Genomic DNA, 19,002 nt, shown 5'->3' with positions numbered 1-19,002 from the left:
GCCACCTGTTCTCACCTCACTGGAGTTAAAATTGCAAGTGCACACCACCATTGCTGTTTGTTTGTTTATTTATTATTTGTAACTGGGTTCTGGTGGGCAAACTTGGAACCTCACGTTTAGAAGGAAAGCAATTGATTGACTCAGCCCTTTCTCCAGCCCCACCTAAGTAAGTTTAAACATAGTCAACTGTGCACTGGGCATTCTCCACTCCTTATCCCCAAAACAGGCTCAGAGATACACAACTCCCATAGTGCTGCCCCAGGGCATGGTCCCAGGATTTCCCGAGCCAGAGACAAAAACTGATGAACCCTGATGTCTCACTGCCCCACCTTCCCTGTAGGCAGAGTTTCTCTGTGTCTTGGTAGCCACTTCCCAAAATAACCACATAGAGACTAATTATTAATTATAAATGCTCAGCCAATAGCCTAGGCTTGTCTCCAGCCAACTCTTACAACTTAAATTAACCTATTTCTATTAATCTATGTGCTGTCCTGAGGATTGTTTAACCTCATTTATGAATGTCTCATGTTGCTTTATCTGTATCTGACTCTGGACTCCTCTGACTCCACCCTCCTTCCCAGCATTCTCTCTGCCCTGAAAATCCTGCCTAGCTATCGGCCAATCAGCTTTTTATTAACAATGAAAGCAACACATTTTCACAGTGTACAGAAGGATTGTTCCATAGCACTTCCCCTATCAAACTGACCTACAACCATGCCATGTGTGATTCAATCCACGTGTAGGAATCTCAAATCACTCAAGAAGTGTGTACTCCTGTCTAGTCTGAACAGACTTACTTGCCAACTTAGGGGGACCAGACAGCTCAGACAGCTTGTATGACGAGGCTACTGTCAACCACTTGTCACCTTTCAAGGGTTCTCCGGCATATCATTTGATGACTGAGAAAGAGGAGGCTGTGGTTGTCAGTCAGGTCAAATGAGATCTTCTTACCGTCAAGCACCCAGCCTGTTGGGGCAGAGGAGTCTGAGTGGAAGAAGGAATATGACCAGCCAGCATCTTGGCCTGGAGTACGTGTCCCTGAGGAAGTCCCTTGGACAATATGGACCTCAATGCAATTAGCATTCAGGGTTCTGAGGGTACAGGGAACCATGGGACTGTCTCCTGGTATAGATGGTCATCCCCGTGGAAACGTGCAGCTTGGTAATACTGCAGGACTTCCATGAGGGTCAGGTAAGGTGATCATGGATAGCAGCCATGCTGGTAGAGGATGGCTGAGGTCTCACACTGGAGCTTTGTCTTATTTAAGATTTCTAGGATTCTATGGAGAGCCAGTGACTGCTGCGAATATGCCATGGACCCCTGGGACTGAATTGGTTGTGCCTCAGATCTGTGGGCTGCAGGACCTGTCTGGAGATGGGTCACCAATGTCACTTCTACACTCTCAGCTGTCTCATTGCTGCGAGGGGCCTGAGACACTGGGGACACAATTCGGGGCACTGGGATTAGGACAGTTGGCCATAGAGCAATAGAAAAAGAGCCTGTGGGAGAAGTCTACCATGGGAGAGCACAGGGGAGATCCCTGGGCACAGAACATAGAGTCACAGCAGGGGTCTGACCCCAGGGGGTTCACTCTGCCCTGAGACCTGTGGCCTGGAGAATAGGCTCTTCCCTTTCCTGGGTGAGCTGTCTTGACTGTGCAGCTGGTTTTTAGTGACCTTCCTGGGATGGATAAGGGATGAGAGGTCTGTGGGTGGGTTCCATCCCCGGGGCAATGGATTAGCTATTCTGCCAGCCCATAGGTTAGGCCCAGAAGTCACCAAGGCCTGGGTCTCCAGATCACTCATGGTACACAGAGATTGGTAGTAGCCAGTGGCGTTGCCATGGTGCCTAAGAAATGATAGGTGTAGGGGCATAGGGTCTGTGCCAGATGCCAGGAGTCATTTCCAAGAAGTTTTTTTTTGTTTGTTTGTTTGTTTTTTGTGTTTTTTTTGACAACACCATCACTGCCGCACACCAAGTTCATCTATTCTTTAAGAGGATAGGAAAACCCCTCAGCTCTCCACCCTAGCCGAATGATTCCTGATCCCTATTCTATGTGCTGTCTTAGGATTCCTGTTCTGGAATATTCTGATTCTCAGCCTCTCCTTTTTAACCCACCCACCACCAGTACTCCCTGCACCATCTCCAAGGCAACCTCTCTCAAGAGTCAGCCTGGCTGTGTCTGAAAGAGACAGGTAGAGACCTCCTGGAGGTTTGGCCACAGATGAGGTCAGCCCTGGGGCTCTGTTTAGCCTTTGCCTTTCTCTCTTTGGAAGCCAGGTAGAGCAGTAGCCCTGCTGCTGGGAACAGGGTCCAGGTATGCCCAGCATCACCAGGCACAGTGCTCGCTATCCAGGCTGAGTAAGGAGGCAGCTTGTGGGCAGTGACTCTCTTTTCCTCCAAGGAAGGACAACAAGGCTCCCTTTTTCTTTGACAAGAAATAGTCCCCATATCTTATCCTGGGGGACATGCTGATCCACCTAGGTTGCTGCCTGCTGCCTGCTGGGACCCGTGGCTGCAGAGCATAGATTGACAGGCACCTATGGAGATTCCTGGGGCAGCTCCTCCTAGCTTGCTTTCTGGTAGGGACTTTTGGGGGACAGTCTCTATAGTCACCTGCACCAGAGCTCCTTTGGACCTCCTCTCCACTCGCACCAGGGCAGACCTGGCAGAGAAGAGTCGGAGCTCTTCTTGCTTGGCCCAAGCCTAGGGCTGCCTTTGCATGGTCCTGACCTCAGCATCTCCCAGGTTTTCTCTCTGCATAATGCCTGTGAGATTCTAGATGGTAGGGGTGTTGGAGGCAGGGTCCTGCATAATGGGGGTGGGGCCCACAATGGTAAGGACATGAGGGTGCAAGCCAAGGTGGTGGGGGTGGGGTCCTGGACTGTTGGGGCTAAAGGTAGTGTTGTTCTAGTAAAGGAGTTTGTCTTTGCCCTTCTGTTGCTGATGAGAAGAATGGCCCTTCAGGGTGCTCTCTCCTCCCTCGTTACCCCCTTGCCCTCTTCCTAGTCTCTCTCAGTCATTTCTCCTGTCTTTGTCTTTGTCTCTCCATCTTTGCATTCTCCCTCCTCCAACACAGCATGCACACATATGCACCCATTGCACACATATGCACACACACACAGACACACACGTGTGTAAATCCACATACACCCCTGCCTCACATGGCTGCCGTGGTGACTTGAAGCTGCCCCTAGGCTTAACTCTGTAACAGAGGCAAGAAGGATTTTGAGGCATTCCTCTCCAACTGCGTGGCTCAGCATGCACACCTTCTGTGTTCCCTGCTCACAGCACCACTTTTCACAGCTCAGCAGCCTCGCCTCCAGGTGGGAGGAAGGTCAGGATGCCTCATGCAAGGAAGTGAGGTTCTAGAAAGGTAGGTGATGAGAAAGTGGCCCAAGTGTGCTGTGGGGAGAGATCAGAGACCATGAGGGCTCTGAGGCCATTTGTGCTTGTTGGACAGATGGGACCACTTAGCTATGTTCTGGCAGCTGAGTTCTGGCTGTCCCCCACTTGGTGGGACAGTCACTTCACTTATCGTATACACTTTCCCATCTGACATTTGCTGTTTGCAGGCTTTGAGGGGACTGAGCACAAACAGAAGATGAAAATCTTCTGCCCAGCTAGAAGGGGCAATCAAAGCTTCAAGATGTCCAGCCTTCAGTCAGGCTTCCCAGGGACTGCCAAGATGCAGAGGGAATGGCACTCACTGGATTGGAGAAGACCTCAGTCAGGACAGAGCCTTCCAGGCTGATGATCCAGTGAGAAACCCTACCCCCACGCCTCCAGTCTCAGAAAATGGGGCCAAGCCCTCCATGGAGTGCTGCCTAAATCTATGCCTCTGTCTCCCACCTAGGCTGAGTGTCATTGGTCTGAACTGGAAGAGGCCAATTAACAAAGCCTTCATCTCCCTTGGCTTCTCTGATAGATTTGTCTAGGCCAAAACATGAGGTCATAACAACGGCTCCTAACCAGGACGGTGTAGTGACATCCTTTGCACCCTGCTTCTCCAGGGCTACAGGCCAAAGCATTTTATTATTTTATGTTTGCCTCTCCTGTGAGATGGAAAAATTCTCAGCAAAGAGGAATCCATCAGCACTGCTGGATGTCTGGGATATTCTGAAGATTTCTGGTGTCTTCCTTAGCCTGTGGGGTGAACAGAAAAATGTAGGGCTTTGGGTATCTCAGGAAGAAGGAGTCAGGAGCCAAGGCAATGCCCCTCAACATACGTGTGTGTGTGTGTGTGTGTGTGTGTGTGTGTGTGTATGCCTGTCCATACATGTGTATTTGTCTGTATTGAGGGATGCAGAGACACTTACTACAGCATAGGGCTGGCTTCCCAGTCACGGCTTCAGCATTCGGTCATCTTTATCTGTGGTCTCCTGATTTGGCCCTAGGTCCTTTGGATCTCAGAATCCCTTGCAGGTGTGAAAAGCTGAGACCAACACATAGGGCTAGGCTTAGGGCATGTCTACAGTTTACACAGTGGGCACTGACCCACTCCCTTGTTGGCAGAAGCCCCTGTCCAGCTCTTCCTGGACCTTATGCCCTGAGTCCTGGGCCTAGCATGCACCTGGCATGTTGACATCACACACTAGGAATAAGAAATACCCAAGCCTTTGGGATGATGAGGGCAGGGAAGAGTGAGGAATGCTTGATGCTATCTCTAAACTGACACAGTCTAGAAGACCCAAAGCATCACTGAGGCCTCCTCCAGTCTGGGCTTGCAGACTGAGTCAGTTGAGTCCTTAGGGTATAGGCATGGTCCCCTCCTGTGGTACCATACTCATAGGCTGGCCTTTCTCCAGCTTTGCAACACAATGTAAGGGCAGGAGATGAGGCTGGAGAGAGAGAACCAGAACCACTTGGAGCCTACAGGTTCTACAGGACTTTCCCTGAGGGCTTCAGGTACCCCATGCTGTCACAAGGAAAGGAAAGTCTTGGCTGAAGTCAATTCCACTGAGGAGCAAAGACAGAGCCTGGGGCTTTAGTTGCAATTCAGAATTCCTGAGCAACCTTTCATAAAGGAGGCCAGCCCCAGGGGGACCCAGCACTGCTCTCTCTTTCTACCCAGGTAAAAGAAAGCCTAGCTTTTTCTCTGTTTGTCCAATTCCATTCCAAGTGGCAAAGGACAACAGGATTCCTCTGGGACTTGTGAGTCTCTCTGTGATCGGCCAGCAGCTAAGAGGGTCAAGGGAAGGCTTCTCCCACCCACTTACAGAACCCAACAATGCAAAGCATAGACCCAGAAGGTGAGTCTGGCTGGGAAGACAGCAGCCAGCACCCCTCAGTAAAGGTTTAAATAAGTGAATGGGTGACAGATGCAAGACTGGTTACCAAGGGCAACCAGGATATTTTGGGGACATCTTTGCTTGGCAAGGGTGACTTCTGAGAGAGTGAGCGTGTTGTCAGGGCCCTGCACAAAAGCACTGGTGATAGGATGGCATAGATTGGTCCTCAGATTCCACCCTAGCCAAGCTCCTCTCTGAGTCCCGTTCAGAGCAGGCTTAGCAAGGGCTGGAGCTAGCCAAGGGGGTAGACAGCAGGTACTGGTCAGAAGGATGTGTTTGATAATCCTGACCTGGGACAAGGCCTGCCTTGAGCTAACTGCCTGCTGTAGGATAGAGGATCTAATGAGCTCTTTTGTGGACCAGGGGTCATTATTTTCCCTGGAAGCTACATGGGCATCACATGGGTGGGCATCAGACCTACACACTGTGAAGGTACAACTGCTGCCTCAGAACTCACACCTCTGTGGACATTTCCTAACTTGTTCATCTGCGAGGAACAAGGAGTGGTGTTCAAAGTGGGAACACCATGAGATTCATTCTTCCTATGAAGGCAGGCTGAGTGCAGACCAGATGCCACCTGCTTCTTGTGGAGGTCCTGTGTGAAGAAGCGCTTGACAGGCCAAAAACCTCAGAGGGACAACAGGCTCCCCAGGAGCATAGAGTGAGGAGAATAAACATCTGAAGGGTGGAATCCTGCACAAGCACACTGACTGAGCCTGGAGGGGTGAGCTCTGGCTATTGGCACATCCCCTACCTTTTCCGGCCATCCAAGCCTCCTCCATGGTGATATTTACCTTTGCCTGGCCCCTAGACCTCTTTCTTGATGAAAGTCAAGGCCAAGCCCTGTAGATGTTTAGACATAACAAAAAGCTCCTCCTGCAACAAAGATGGGCCACACTGTGGGGTGTTAGCTCCAGCTCCTTGAGATGGGGGACCTTAGGACAAGTGTGGAGTCAGCCTGTGGAAAACTTTGACATAAACCCATGGTACTGGGGAGGAGGTGACTGGTAACCCAGTCCTCTTTTTCCTTGAGGATTGTGCTGGGGTGAGACAAGGAGAGCCACCATGAGGGGGGACCCAGTTACTTCTACAGGGGTTCCGAACTAGTCTGTGATGGGCCCTTGTAGTTTCTTCAGCTTCCCATGATTCAGGATTACTGGTCTACCTCTCCACAGGTTTCAGAGCATTTTACCTTGGCAGTTCTATCGGTAGCCTGGGTCAAGGCAGCAGGCTATGCCTGAGGCTTGGGAGCCAGGCATGGTAGGAAGAGTTAGCAGATGTGTCCAGCTGCCAGGCGTGTCTGCAACCTGAGACCCACCTGCACTTTGAGTTCGATGTTGGCAGAGTTGAGCTCATAATCTTCCCACTGGCCTTTTACTTTGTTGCCCAATATCTGTTGACAACACCATGATCATAACACTATGGCCAGACCCTAAGATCACCAAGCCCCCTTCACTTTTCCACCACCTAGCAGTTCTGCCATTAGCCACAGAGAGCTCTATAGAAGGGGTCAAACAAAATCAGGCTCTCCCTTAACTACTGGGTTAACTACTGTCTCCAGTCTCCTGAGAGACTGAGCTAGCCCCTCAATATGCACTTCGCCCTGTCCTTTTCCTCTCCTCTCAGCATGGATACCTCATTTGCACTTGTTGCTCCACCTGAGATGCCTCTGCTGTTCTGAGCAGCCAGTGTGCATCAGCCTCAGAGGAACAAGCATGAAAGTCCCTTGGAGGTGCAGACAGGAGGTGATGGGTGCCATGGGTTTCTAGCCAGGGCACTGGAGGTGGATGGAGCAAAGCTGAACTATGGTGTTTGACAGCCAGTTTGTCATACATAATCACCTGTCACCCTGAGCAGGCCTGGGCGTCTCCAGGATAGCTGGAGGCGGAGTGTAGAGTGTTAGGAAGGTACCGGAGGCAGGTGACCGACTAAGGGAGGGAAGAGTGATTCAAAGGCAGAGGGCTGGGTGGGATTATGAGGTGGGGCACAGACACACCCTGACATGTAGGTGGTGGTGGTGGGGCGGGAAGGCTGGGACATGAGGAGGCTTGCTGCTTCTGCTCTGGTGTTTGCAGTTTGCTAAGTCCTAGGCAGACCACATCCCTGTTCAGCCTCCCTGGGCAGCCAAAGGTAGTCATGGCACAGATGTAAGTTGTCACCAGGTGGATGGGTGGGCAGGAGGGAGAAGGCCTCAGCCACCTGCTCTGGGGCCACACATAATCTTTTGTTATTTCCTAAGAAGAACGGTGTGGACATTCTCCAGGCCAGGCCTCCACAGGCCACCTCCCATCCTCAGTCATCCTGGTCCTCTTCCTTCATAACTGACATATTTGTGGGACTTGGTCTAGGTTCCTGATGGCCACTGAAAGGGTACCTGAAGGAAAGAAGAGTTCCTCTGCTATTTTGTCACCAAACTGTGACAAGTAACCATTGTAACGAAGAAGACCACATATCATCCTGGGGGACTGCGGGGTGTCTTAAGTGTCAGTGCACATGCTGTGGTGTGTGTGATGGAGAAGCATCCATTTCAAGAGCAAGGATGCTTGCTTACCTGGGTTGTGAGCTGCATTGCTCACTCACTCTGATACACCCACTTGGTATGAGGACATGGCAGTGTTCGGCCCATGTGTGACTCCCCACTGCTCCTAAAGAGTCTGTAGCTAGCCACGTTGTTGGATTCCTCCCAGAGATGAGTTAGGGAGTCCTCTAGTCAGCCAGGGGAGTATCCTTGTGATGTCATACCCTTCATCCTAGGCTAAGATGAAAAGGACAAGATGGTGCTGTGTGGGAGTCATCCAGGATACCCTGTACTCTGCTGCCTTGGACCTCAGTCCTCTGTTCTACATGCAGGGATCTTGTCAAGACCCAGAGATTCTCGAAGCCCTGGTCTCCAGTTATCTTAATCCCACTGTGAGTCTGTGAGAGAAGGCTTCCCTAGAAGGCAGATCTCTCACCTTGGAAAAACTCTGTAATCAGAGCTGAAGTCAGTCAGTGGGTGGACAGGACCTGGGCTTCTGGGCTGCTTCACAGGGTGTGAAGACTGAGGCACCATTTAGGGGCTGTGCTGAGCCCCACTGGAAGGTTGGTACTCGGGAGAGGTCCATTCTTGAGATGATGCCCATTCAGTCTGTGATCCTGGTCATGGAGAGTGGACATACAGCACCTTTCACCTGGCTAGTGCCTCCAAAACAAAACAGGAGAGGGTTCCACTTTGACCTTCCTTCTCTCATAGCTAAAACATCAAAGGAGACTTCATCAACACTAAATTCTGGCTTCTGTCAAGTTCATTTTGTTGGACAGTCACTCAGGGGAACTAAATGTGGCTCGCCTTTAGAGCCTGGCGGGTTTTACAGCAACGCGGCCCATTAACACTTGGGAGTATTCAGACATTAAGCTAATGAGACACTTGGCTGAGCTAATACCACTTCTGAGAGAGAATCAGCCCCGGGCACGAGCTGGTGATGGACAGAGCCTGGACTCTACCCTGGCATCAAGGGCGGCCTGGTTGGGGATTAGTAAAAGGAGCTAGGAGAGCAGGAGTCTTTGAATGTTTATTAACATGAGCGAAAGTACTTGGATCCCTTTGGGCTTTAATGTCTTTGAACTTTTCTTTGCAAGGAGATCTCATCTTTAGAATGAGTTCCTCCCTGGCATGTTCATAATTGTGGAGGGTTTGTATTCCTGTGTCATGGCTCCATAGGCCTGTAGCATTCTGTTATGGAATTCCTTGTGAGTCTCTGTCATATTTCGCTATGGAAATGTCTGCACACCGTCTGTACTTCCTTTTTGGAGCCAGGGATGAGTGTTAATGAGTAACTCAGCAGAGTGGTTGAGAATGAAGTGGAGTTATCACTCCGTAGCACAGGGTTTTAGCCCACATGGACCTTCACGACCTTACAGTATCTGAGAAATGGAAGCAGGTAGTTAGGATGGACCCTCTGGTTCCAGATCCCTGAGGAAGCTGCTGCTGAGACTCTGCTGTTGCTGCCGTCCATGTGAAGGCCAGACTGAGAAATGTCCTGGCTGCCTGCTTATCCATGTTGCTAGCATGAGGGTGAGTTTCTTCAAGGCTGGTCGGTGGAAGACCTAAGTTCTTCACTGGGTACTTGCGGCCATACCCCTTAACACTACCACATACTTGCCTCTCTGTAGGCTTTGAGTTTGTTCCTTTGTGAACAAACAGAAGATTGATATACAACTCCAAGATGGCAGTGTGAGTTTGGGCTCAGGACTTGAGGATATAGCCAATCACAATGGCAGAAACAACTTGAGACTGTGGTGGCAGGAGCCTGGCTATATCTCAGAAAATAAGGAAGCAGAGAGAAGGGTGTTTGGCTGGCCTTCTCCTCTTCCCTTTTTATTCAGCCTGGTACAGTAGCTATTTGGATGATACTCTGTATTTCAGAGACAGTCTTCTCTACTGAATTCTCTGTGAAATCACCCCTGTGCATGCGTGCGCGCGCGTGCGTGTGCACACACACACACACACACACACACACACACACACACGCACACACACACACACACACACACACACACACACACACACACACGTCTCACTAGTACCCTAAGTGTTTCAAACAAGTTGAAAATAAAAATTACCCCTCGTTTTTTCACCATTCAGCATAAACAGCTAACATCTATTCTCTTCCATGCTCTTTTCTGCCCAGGGATTTGGGAGGGCTGAGCTGAGCAAGCCTGCCCTGCAGTCGCCCAGAGATGCTATTAGGAGCTAATCGGAGCTGCTGCATCTGATGCTGCATCTGGAGCTGGAAGGTTAGCTCCCTAACTTGTGCTGCCATGTGGGGAACCCCTCAAAGACTTTCAGAACATAGGTTGAGCATCAGGTACGAGGTCTCAGGAGCACTGGAAACTGTCTAGAGCAGAGGGGGATCTCCCCAAGGAATCCACTGCTTCCTGAGTAAGGGGCCAGGCAATCCCAAAAGGCTATATAAATATTATAACTAACAATGGTACCCCAAAGGTGGAGTGGGCAATTTCAGCACACCCGTGATTGTGCCTGTGTGTGCACGTGTGACACTGGGTTGCATGCATATGTGTGCATGTGCATATGTACACGAGAATGGGTGATCATGCATACATGTGTGTGTAAGAATTTATGTGTCTACACACAACTCTGTTTGTTCAAGTGGTAACCATAGAAAGCTTTTAACATATTAGGATACTAGGGGGCTAGAGAAATTGCTCAGTGGTTAGAGCATTGGGGGCTGGAGAGATTGCTCAGTGGTTAGAGCAATGGCTGTTCTTGTAGAGGACAGAGATTCCATACCCAGAACTCACATGGTGGCTCAAAGCCATAGTAGAAAAGACATAACACTGTTTTGCAGATCCTGCTGGGCAGGTCTTTGTTCCTGTAAAAGTTTCTGGTGTTTTCAGATATAGGGTGCCCAGGGGTGCTGGTTGTACAGTTCAGAGGTACACCCAACAAAGGTGGGCAAAATGAAAATCTCAGCACCCAGGGCCTGGATTAGCAATACGTGCAACATCAAACTATCAGAGAAGGGGCAGAAACTTGTGTGACAAGGAGGCCACCTCCTGCACTGGGGGACACATCTATCCAGCCTGGGTTTGGGGGCAGTGTGTTCTACTGTGAATGACAAAAGCCATCAAGACCAGGTTCTGAGCCTCTTCGATGCTCAGCCTTGACTCAATGGACAAAGGAAAAGCAGAGACTTTTCCCAATTAAGGGTGACAGCAGGAAGTGAATGCTGCCTTTGACCTTGGAGGTCAGGTTTCTTAACTGGTTCTGCCCCACCTACATACAGGGTCAAGCTTCTCATGGAAATCTAAGTGTAAATATGAAAATGCGGCTAGATAAACAGGAAAAATCAGGAGGCCATTATGTGCTTTGCAGGGTGGGGGAGGTCAAAGTGCACTCTCCTAGAGTAGAGATCTTTTCTACAGCCTTCCTTCAGCTTTGTTTTCCAGGGATGTAAATACTCAGACCCAGAGTCCTCCCCTCCAGCACTACCAGCTAAGAGCCTTTGACCTTGAATGGAGTGGGTGTAGCTTCCCTTTAAAAACTCCACAGAGACATCCCACTCACATTTAAACCCCTACCTGCTTGGACGTGTACCCAAGGGGAAACCTATTTTTGTAGCAGATGTGACCACAACATCAAGTTAAACCCAACTGTGGTGGCCCCACAGGAGCATACCAAAGGATTAAAAAAAGAATGGTACAAAGGGAGCTAAATCTGAAGTTACAAACAGGAAATTCAATTTATTTCATCTCCAGCAAAGAATAAAGGGACGAGTTACCCAAGAGATGGTTAGGGACCTGGGAAGAGTCCAGTCAGTGCTCAGTGTGCTTTGGATGCTGGAGCAGGCAAAAGCCAGGGTGGGGTTGTGTATGGATGATTCTCTATTCTAGAGAATGTGGGCTGCCAGAGGGGTTTGCTTTCCTTCGGAGGGCTTAGCTACTTCAGCCTTTTCCCATACCCATTGCCTTCTTCTCTGCAGGGAGATCATTTGTGAGTTAAATATGGCTGCCAGGTCCAGCAAGGTAGTGACAAACATGCATAGACTAGTGGAGCTTCCCACATGAGGCAATTCTCCTCCATCTCTAGAATGCAAGGCTATGCTCCCTCTCAGGACATATTCCTAGGGGAAGCTCCTTTGCAAATCTCCCTGCTCCTGGCAGCTCCAAGCCTCCTTGGTTTGAGGGGCTGTCTTAGTGACCTTTCTGTTCCTGTGAGGAGGCACCATGATCAAGGCAACTTGTAGAAGAAAACATTTAATTGGGGGCTTGCTTACAGTTTCAGAGGGTGAGTCCATGACCATCATGGTGGGGAGCATGCCAGCAGACAAGCAGTCGTGGTGCTGGAGTAGCAGTTGAGAGGAGCAAGCTTACATATTAGGTCTACAACCATGACATAGACTTTTTAAACCTCAAAGCCCACCCCCAGTGACACAACTCCTCCAACAAGGGTACACCACTTCTTCCTTCCCAAACAGTTCTACCAACTGTGGAACAAGCATTGAAACATATGAACCTACCAGGCCTTTCTCCTTCAGACCACCAGAGGCCCCATCACTCCCTTCCTTGCTGCTGTATTTAAGTGGTTTGCCTGTACTTTCTTTTCGTCTGTATTTCTCCCCTGTGTGTTCCATACAGATGTGTGTCATTGTGTTTGAAGCCACTTGAATAGCTCCAGGTTGTCTCATTTCAATATTTGCTTTATTTTTCAAAATTTTCATACAAGTATATAGTTGTATGTTGAGCATATTTCCCCCCTCATTCTCTTTAATTTCTATTTTCCTTTCTTCCTTCCTGCTAGTCCCTTTGTCCCTCTGTTTTCTTCTTTTGTGTCATGTAGATGGATAGATATAAATGATAGATGACAAATGTGTAGGTACACTGATACGATTTTTATGTATCTTAAAATATAGTGTCTTGGTGTTCTATTGCTGTAAAGAGACACCATGACCACTGCAAGTCTTATAAAGAAAGCATTTAATTGGAGCTGGCTTACAGTTTCAGAGGTTCAGCCCATTATCATCATAGCAGGGAGCATGCATGGAGGCAGACATGGTAGCTGAGAGTTCTATATCCAGATCTGAGAGAGAGAGAGAGAGAGAGAGAGAGAGAGAGAGAGAGAGAGAGAGAGAGAGAGAGAGACTGGGCCTGACTTGGGCTTCTGAAACACCAAATCCCACCCTCAGGGACATGCTTCCTCCAATAAGGCCACATCTCCTAATCCTTTCAAATAATACCACTCCTGGTGACTAAGCATTCAAATATATGAGCACATGGGTAACATTCTTATTTAACCATCAACCCATCATCTCTAGGAACCACAAATGAGAAAAAGTGGCTTAATGTGCTTATCTCTGAGTCATATCCCTTTTTCTGCAAATGACATGACTTCATTTTTCTTTATGGCTAAAAAAAAAAAAAAAATTCCACTGTGTATGTAAACCACATTTTCTTTCCCCAGTCCTCTGTTGATGGACACTCAGGTTGGTCCCATAAGTTAGCTATTGTGAATAGTACTACAGTAAACACTAGTGTGCAAGTGTCTCTGTGGGGTGCTGATTTGGAGGCCTCTGGGTCAATACCCAGGTGTGGTATGGCTGGGTCATATTTTAGAGCTATTTTTAGTTAGTTTTTTTTTTTTTTTTGAAACATCCATACCAATTTTCATAGAGGTTGGAATAATTCACCAGTTTGTTCTGACATTCTTTTAAAGTATAAATTTTATGTTTATGTGTGTTTTGGCTGTTGTAAGTACACCACATGTATGCAAGAGAGTGTTGGATCCACTAACACTGGAATTATGGGTGGTTCTCAACCATCATGTGGCTGCTGGGAAACAGACTCAAGTCCTCTGAAAGAACAGTAAGCACTCTTAATTACTTAGCCATCTCTCTAGACTCCATTTTGATATTTGTTACCTAATCACAGTCTTAAAGATTTCTTCCAGGTAAGTTCACACTCACAGTTTACAGAGATGAAGCCAGGACCCACCACTTGGGGTGGACACTGTTTGGTGCACTCTCTATAGGATGAATAGCTATGGGGCTGCCAGAAACCTTGCCTCTTCCATTAAAATGTCATCCTACAGGAGAAGCAAGTTTTTTGTGTTTTTTTGTCTACTCATCTATATATTGTGTGCACATCTCTCTCTCTCTCTCTCTCTCTCTCTCTCTCTCTCTCTCTCCATTTGCATGTATATGTGTGTGCATGCAGGCATTTTTATATGTATCTATGTATATGTGGTATGTATGAATTTGTGTAGGTATCTATGTTGTATGTACATGTATGGGAACTATTTGGGAAAGATTAGGAGGTGTGGCCTTGTTGGAAAAGATGTGTCACTGGGGGTGTGCTTTGGGATTTAAAAAGCCCATGACAGGTCCAGGCTCTCTGTCTCTCTGTCTCTCTGTCTTTGTCTCTCTGTCTCTGTCTCTGTCTCTGTCTCTCTCTCTCTCTGCCTTTTGCTCCAGAATCAAGGTGTAAATTCTCTACTACTGTTGCAGTGCCACGCCTAACCACTAGCTGCCATACTCCCCACCATGATACTCATAGACTAACTCTCTTAAAAGAAAGCAATACCTCAATTAAATGCTTTCTTTTATAAGTTGCCTTGATCACTGTCTTATCACAGTAAAAGAACAGTAACTAAGATATTATGTATGTAATTGTGTGTATAGCTATGTGTATACATATGTGCATATATTTGTGTGCATATATCTATGTATGTACACACATTTATGTGTGTATACTTTAATGTGTGTATATATGCATGAATCTGTGTATGCATCTACATGTATATAAGTATATACATTTGTGTATGTCTGCATGTGTATATGTGATGCATGTATTTAGATGTGTATGTATTTATGTGTGTATATATGCATGTATACATTTGTGTAAATCTGTATATATGTGTGTGTGTGTGTGTGTGTGTGTGTGTGTGTGTGTGTGTATGTGTGTATCATGCATTTATCTGTGTGTGTGTCTGGAATTACAGGGCTCAGCAGTCATTTTCCAGTAAATTACTGCAGTGAAAAAGTATTCATTTATTGTAGTAAAATAGATTGGAGTTACATACGTTCATCACAGAATTTAGAATCAGCAGCTTTGAAAGCTGCCATAACAGAGAAAATATCCAGAGGCTTAGAAATAGAAATTAAATTTAAAAATTATCCCATTTGATGAAAAGAGGGCTGTTTTCATATGAAGCTTTAGGTGATTCTATGATTAAGACCATTTGTAAATTACATTTATTCTCTCAGATCAAGGTGTTGCTCTGGGATGCAGACATAGGCAGTGGAATTGTAGAAAAACCACAAAGCCATGTTGGAGATCTTCTGGAATTCCACCAGTTATAGGGCAAGCCAGGGGAGACAGTGAGCTGCTCTTATGAGCAATACATTTGAAATGAATCTGTGATTTCACAAGGTCATCACATTGAGCTGAACAAGGCAGATTCTGGAGAACTATGATGCACATTTCTCCTATAGGTAGAATCTATATTATACACATGAATGCACATGTCCATGTATGTCCACATGCACATTTAGGCATGCAAACACACACACACAGGTCCATGAATATGCATAACATATACAAATATGTATAGTTGCATGCACATGTGGGAATACACACACACACACTCATAGGATCCATATGTGCATCATACACAGATGCACACAAAGACACATGTGCATAGGCAAGCCTATTCACATGAAAACACATATGGCATACAGTGGAAGGGGAGCTATTTGGGAACAGGAAGGCATCCCACAGAAGATGGGGGAACAGGAGATGGTTGGGAGAGATTGTGGCCAAAGTCCATTATACAGTCGGATATCAGAAGCACACCATTTCTGAACAATAATCATACATTGATACAGAGTGTTTTTAAAATAATTAAGTATTAACACTGATGATATGCTCAGGGTGGAGACCAGAGATATGTCCCAGGCTGTGAATACAAAAGGAAGTGTGTTTGGTGACATCATATCAGTGGGAAAATCCCTTTCATTAGCAAAAATGGGCAAGAAGGTGTCTGAAAAGTTGAGTCTTCCAGGAGCAACTGGCACTGTTTTCAATTGAAGTGTGGCTGCTGAAAGTATGGATTTTATTGACTTAATGATAAATTTGCAGTCAGAAAATGTTACAACAGCCAAGATGCTATTAATAAGACCTTGCTTGTTATTACCTTACAGGAAATTAAATACCATTCCACAAATACCAGTTTGCAATGTGCAAGTTCCTGCTGCCAGCTCCCTGTCACTCTAGTCTCCATTACACAGAAGGAAACACTTTCAAAGGGGGCTTTATGCTAAGCATTATTAGCACTCTTGGCTTTTTCAATGAAGGGCCTTTCATTTACCTTTTTTACTGGCTTGGTAAAATATGTATTGGACCTGATTGTGAGGTTCCTTAAAAGTAAGATTCCTCGATGCTCAGAATAGAAATAGAAAAGCAAACTTTTAAGAAGCAGAAGTAAGTAAGAAGGTCATCAGGGGGCTGGAGAGATGGTTCAGTAGTTAAGAGTGTGTACTGCTCTTGCAGAGGATCTGAGTTGGGTCCCCATCACCAACGTTAGGTGGCTCCTATCACCTCTAACTCCAATACACTCATCTTGCCTCTGATCTGCACTCAAATTTGCACAGCCCCCACATAATTAAACATTTAAAAAAATTATACGAAAAGGTAGTGCCTGGTTTCCACATTCTGGATACTTTGTTCATGAGCATGGAGACCCAGACACCTGAGTGGTCGCTGACACCCTGCATCAGGATGCTTCCGCTAGCCTTTGAAATAAGATTCAAGAGAGTCAGCTCAGAGCTGCCTCCATCTGTGTCCTGGAAAACTCTGGGCCCTGGGTGCTTTACTTCATATTCAGTGGCTCTTCAGAACCATGTGGGCTCAGTATGAGTGGGTTTGAAGGACGTGAAGCCATTTTCATGCATGAGGGTCTCAAACACCCTCACAAAGATAGAAAAAGACACAGCATGGAGAAAGTCCATCTGAGGATGCTTTTGGTTTTCACCACTGCAGGCACGGTGTGGGACCCACAGCTGGATACTATTTGTTCTACTCCTTATGTAAGTCCAGGGCAGATTTCAAGGGGGTAAGATCTGCTGGACGCATCCAAGACCCATTTTTAATTCAGAGTGGGTTGGAGAAATAAAACTTACTTTTTTTGAGAGAGAGAGAGAAAGAAATCTACGAGGAGGTTTTGGAAGGCGACCAGTTTAATAAACACAGCTCTAAGTAAATAGCATAAAGAATTCATGAAACTGGCACTCGGTATTTATGGACGCCTTGCTGTGTGGGGTCCAGGAAGAAAACCATTCACTGTTTTGCATTCTTTCCAGGACCTGCAGATCCAGTCCTTCCCTGCATGGCCCGAAGTGGCCTAGCTGAGAGAAGCCACTGTGAGAAATTATGTTTGTTTAATGTGAAGTGTGGCCCAGCGCATCCTGCTGTTGGCAGCCTGAGCCCCTGGGGAGCAGAAGCAGGGAGAGTGCAAGAACTTGCTGGGGATGCCTTTTTTTTTTGTGGATAGGAACATTTTCACACACTTTGTGGGCAGAACATATTCACATTCCCACATGGGTAAGACCTTGTGCAGACATTGTAGTTAAACTGTGTGACCTGTCTTACACTCTGGGGCACCCCAACATAAGCCAGGGTCACAGCATTGCCTGAAGCTGGCTAACCCCACCTAGATCCTCTTGGATTTGCTTGAAGTATCAGTAGTAAGAGTCCAGGAAACAGAGGCACAGAATGGTCCCTTGGGACTGTTAATCTCTCTCTCTCTCTCTCACTGTCCTCCGATATGTCCCTAAGGGACTAGACACAAGTGCTCATGGACACAGTTCTGTGAAGGCCTTTTATGGTGCCTCCTCTGCAGCTACTCGTGGCTTGGGTAGTCATCCCAGCTCTGGAATCCAGAGATATACTGCGTGGCACAAATGAGAGCTGGGCTCTGAGCAACAACAGGTAGGGAGATCCTACAAAGAATGCAAAAAGGGGAACTTGTGACCGCTGAAATGGGGGTCTCCTGCACAACAGGTGCTCAGAGGAACTGCAGAAAGCATAGAATCAGGAGGAGGCATTTACAATGGTCATTTATTGTGGTGACATGTACAGAGAAAACTTTCATCATCTGAAGTGGGAGAGGCCAGTGACTGGCAGAAGGAAGGGTCTCTGGCCTTTTAGTAACTACCTCTCAGGCCCCTGGATACAGACAGTTAGCATAGCGCATGGTACCTACAAGTCACTGAGAGAACTGAAGAACTGGCCTGTGCTCTTCTAAGCCCTGGGCAGTTACCCTCAGAAGAGTCAATAACAACCTAGTACTATGGAGGACTTACCTTACTTGTGCCTCTGTCCAGCAAAGTAACTCTTGAGTCTTGGGGCTACCAAGGCTTTCCCTGCCTGAGAGCTATGGTCTGGCTGTTCTGACGACTTCTATCAATTCCAATTCTGTTGTTACAGCTGGAGTAAGCAAGATGGCTGGTCAGGAATGGTTCTGGTTCCCCAGGAGGCAGGGTGAATGGTTCAATCTAGGCTAGGACCTGCTTCCTACTCAGGGTTTGACCCCTGAATCTCACCTAAGGACTTTTCTATCTCAGGGGAAAATAGAGAGGACACAATGGCCCTCCACTTGGCCATATTTAGAAGGAAGCTTATCCTCCTCCTATCACCAGGTGAGATGTTTGTGTATGGAAAACTCACCATAAATTCGTGGTTCCAGCCTGTGGGATGAAAGGTTAAGCAGGGTCCAGCTTTGCTGTTAGTCTGCAGGGTCAGTGGCTTAGATGTCCTTTTTGCCAGGTCTACATGTAGGGATGGCTTGGGGGTTGGGGGGGGGGAATCTTGACAAGGAGGTCCTGTTCCACAGAGGCTAACTACTCAGCTGGTGTGGTCATATTACATCCTGACCTCATCTTACAGGCTGCTGGATGGCTGACAGAGAAGGAGATTCCGGTGCCTGCCCTAATGTGGCTGAGTCTTGCCGACACCATTCTGGGTAGGATTGCCAGTCACAGAAGGACTATCTTGCTTGAGGCCAATAGAAGACCCCCAGAGGAGACAGGTATGAGATCCACAGAGACAGAAAGAATGGACTTGCCAGGGGCCAGGCTTGGGATTGGTGTTTCAGGATGATGGGGCTTCAGTTGTGGGAGATGAACAGGGTACGGTGAACGATGGTGGTGACGCTATG

Source organism: Onychomys torridus, chromosome 16 (assembly GCF_903995425.1).
Source record: "Onychomys torridus chromosome 16, mOncTor1.1, whole genome shotgun sequence".
In the NCBI taxonomy this organism is placed as follows: domain Eukaryota; kingdom Metazoa; phylum Chordata; class Mammalia; order Rodentia; family Cricetidae; genus Onychomys; species Onychomys torridus.
Note: the sequence above shows the minus strand (reverse complement) of the source record.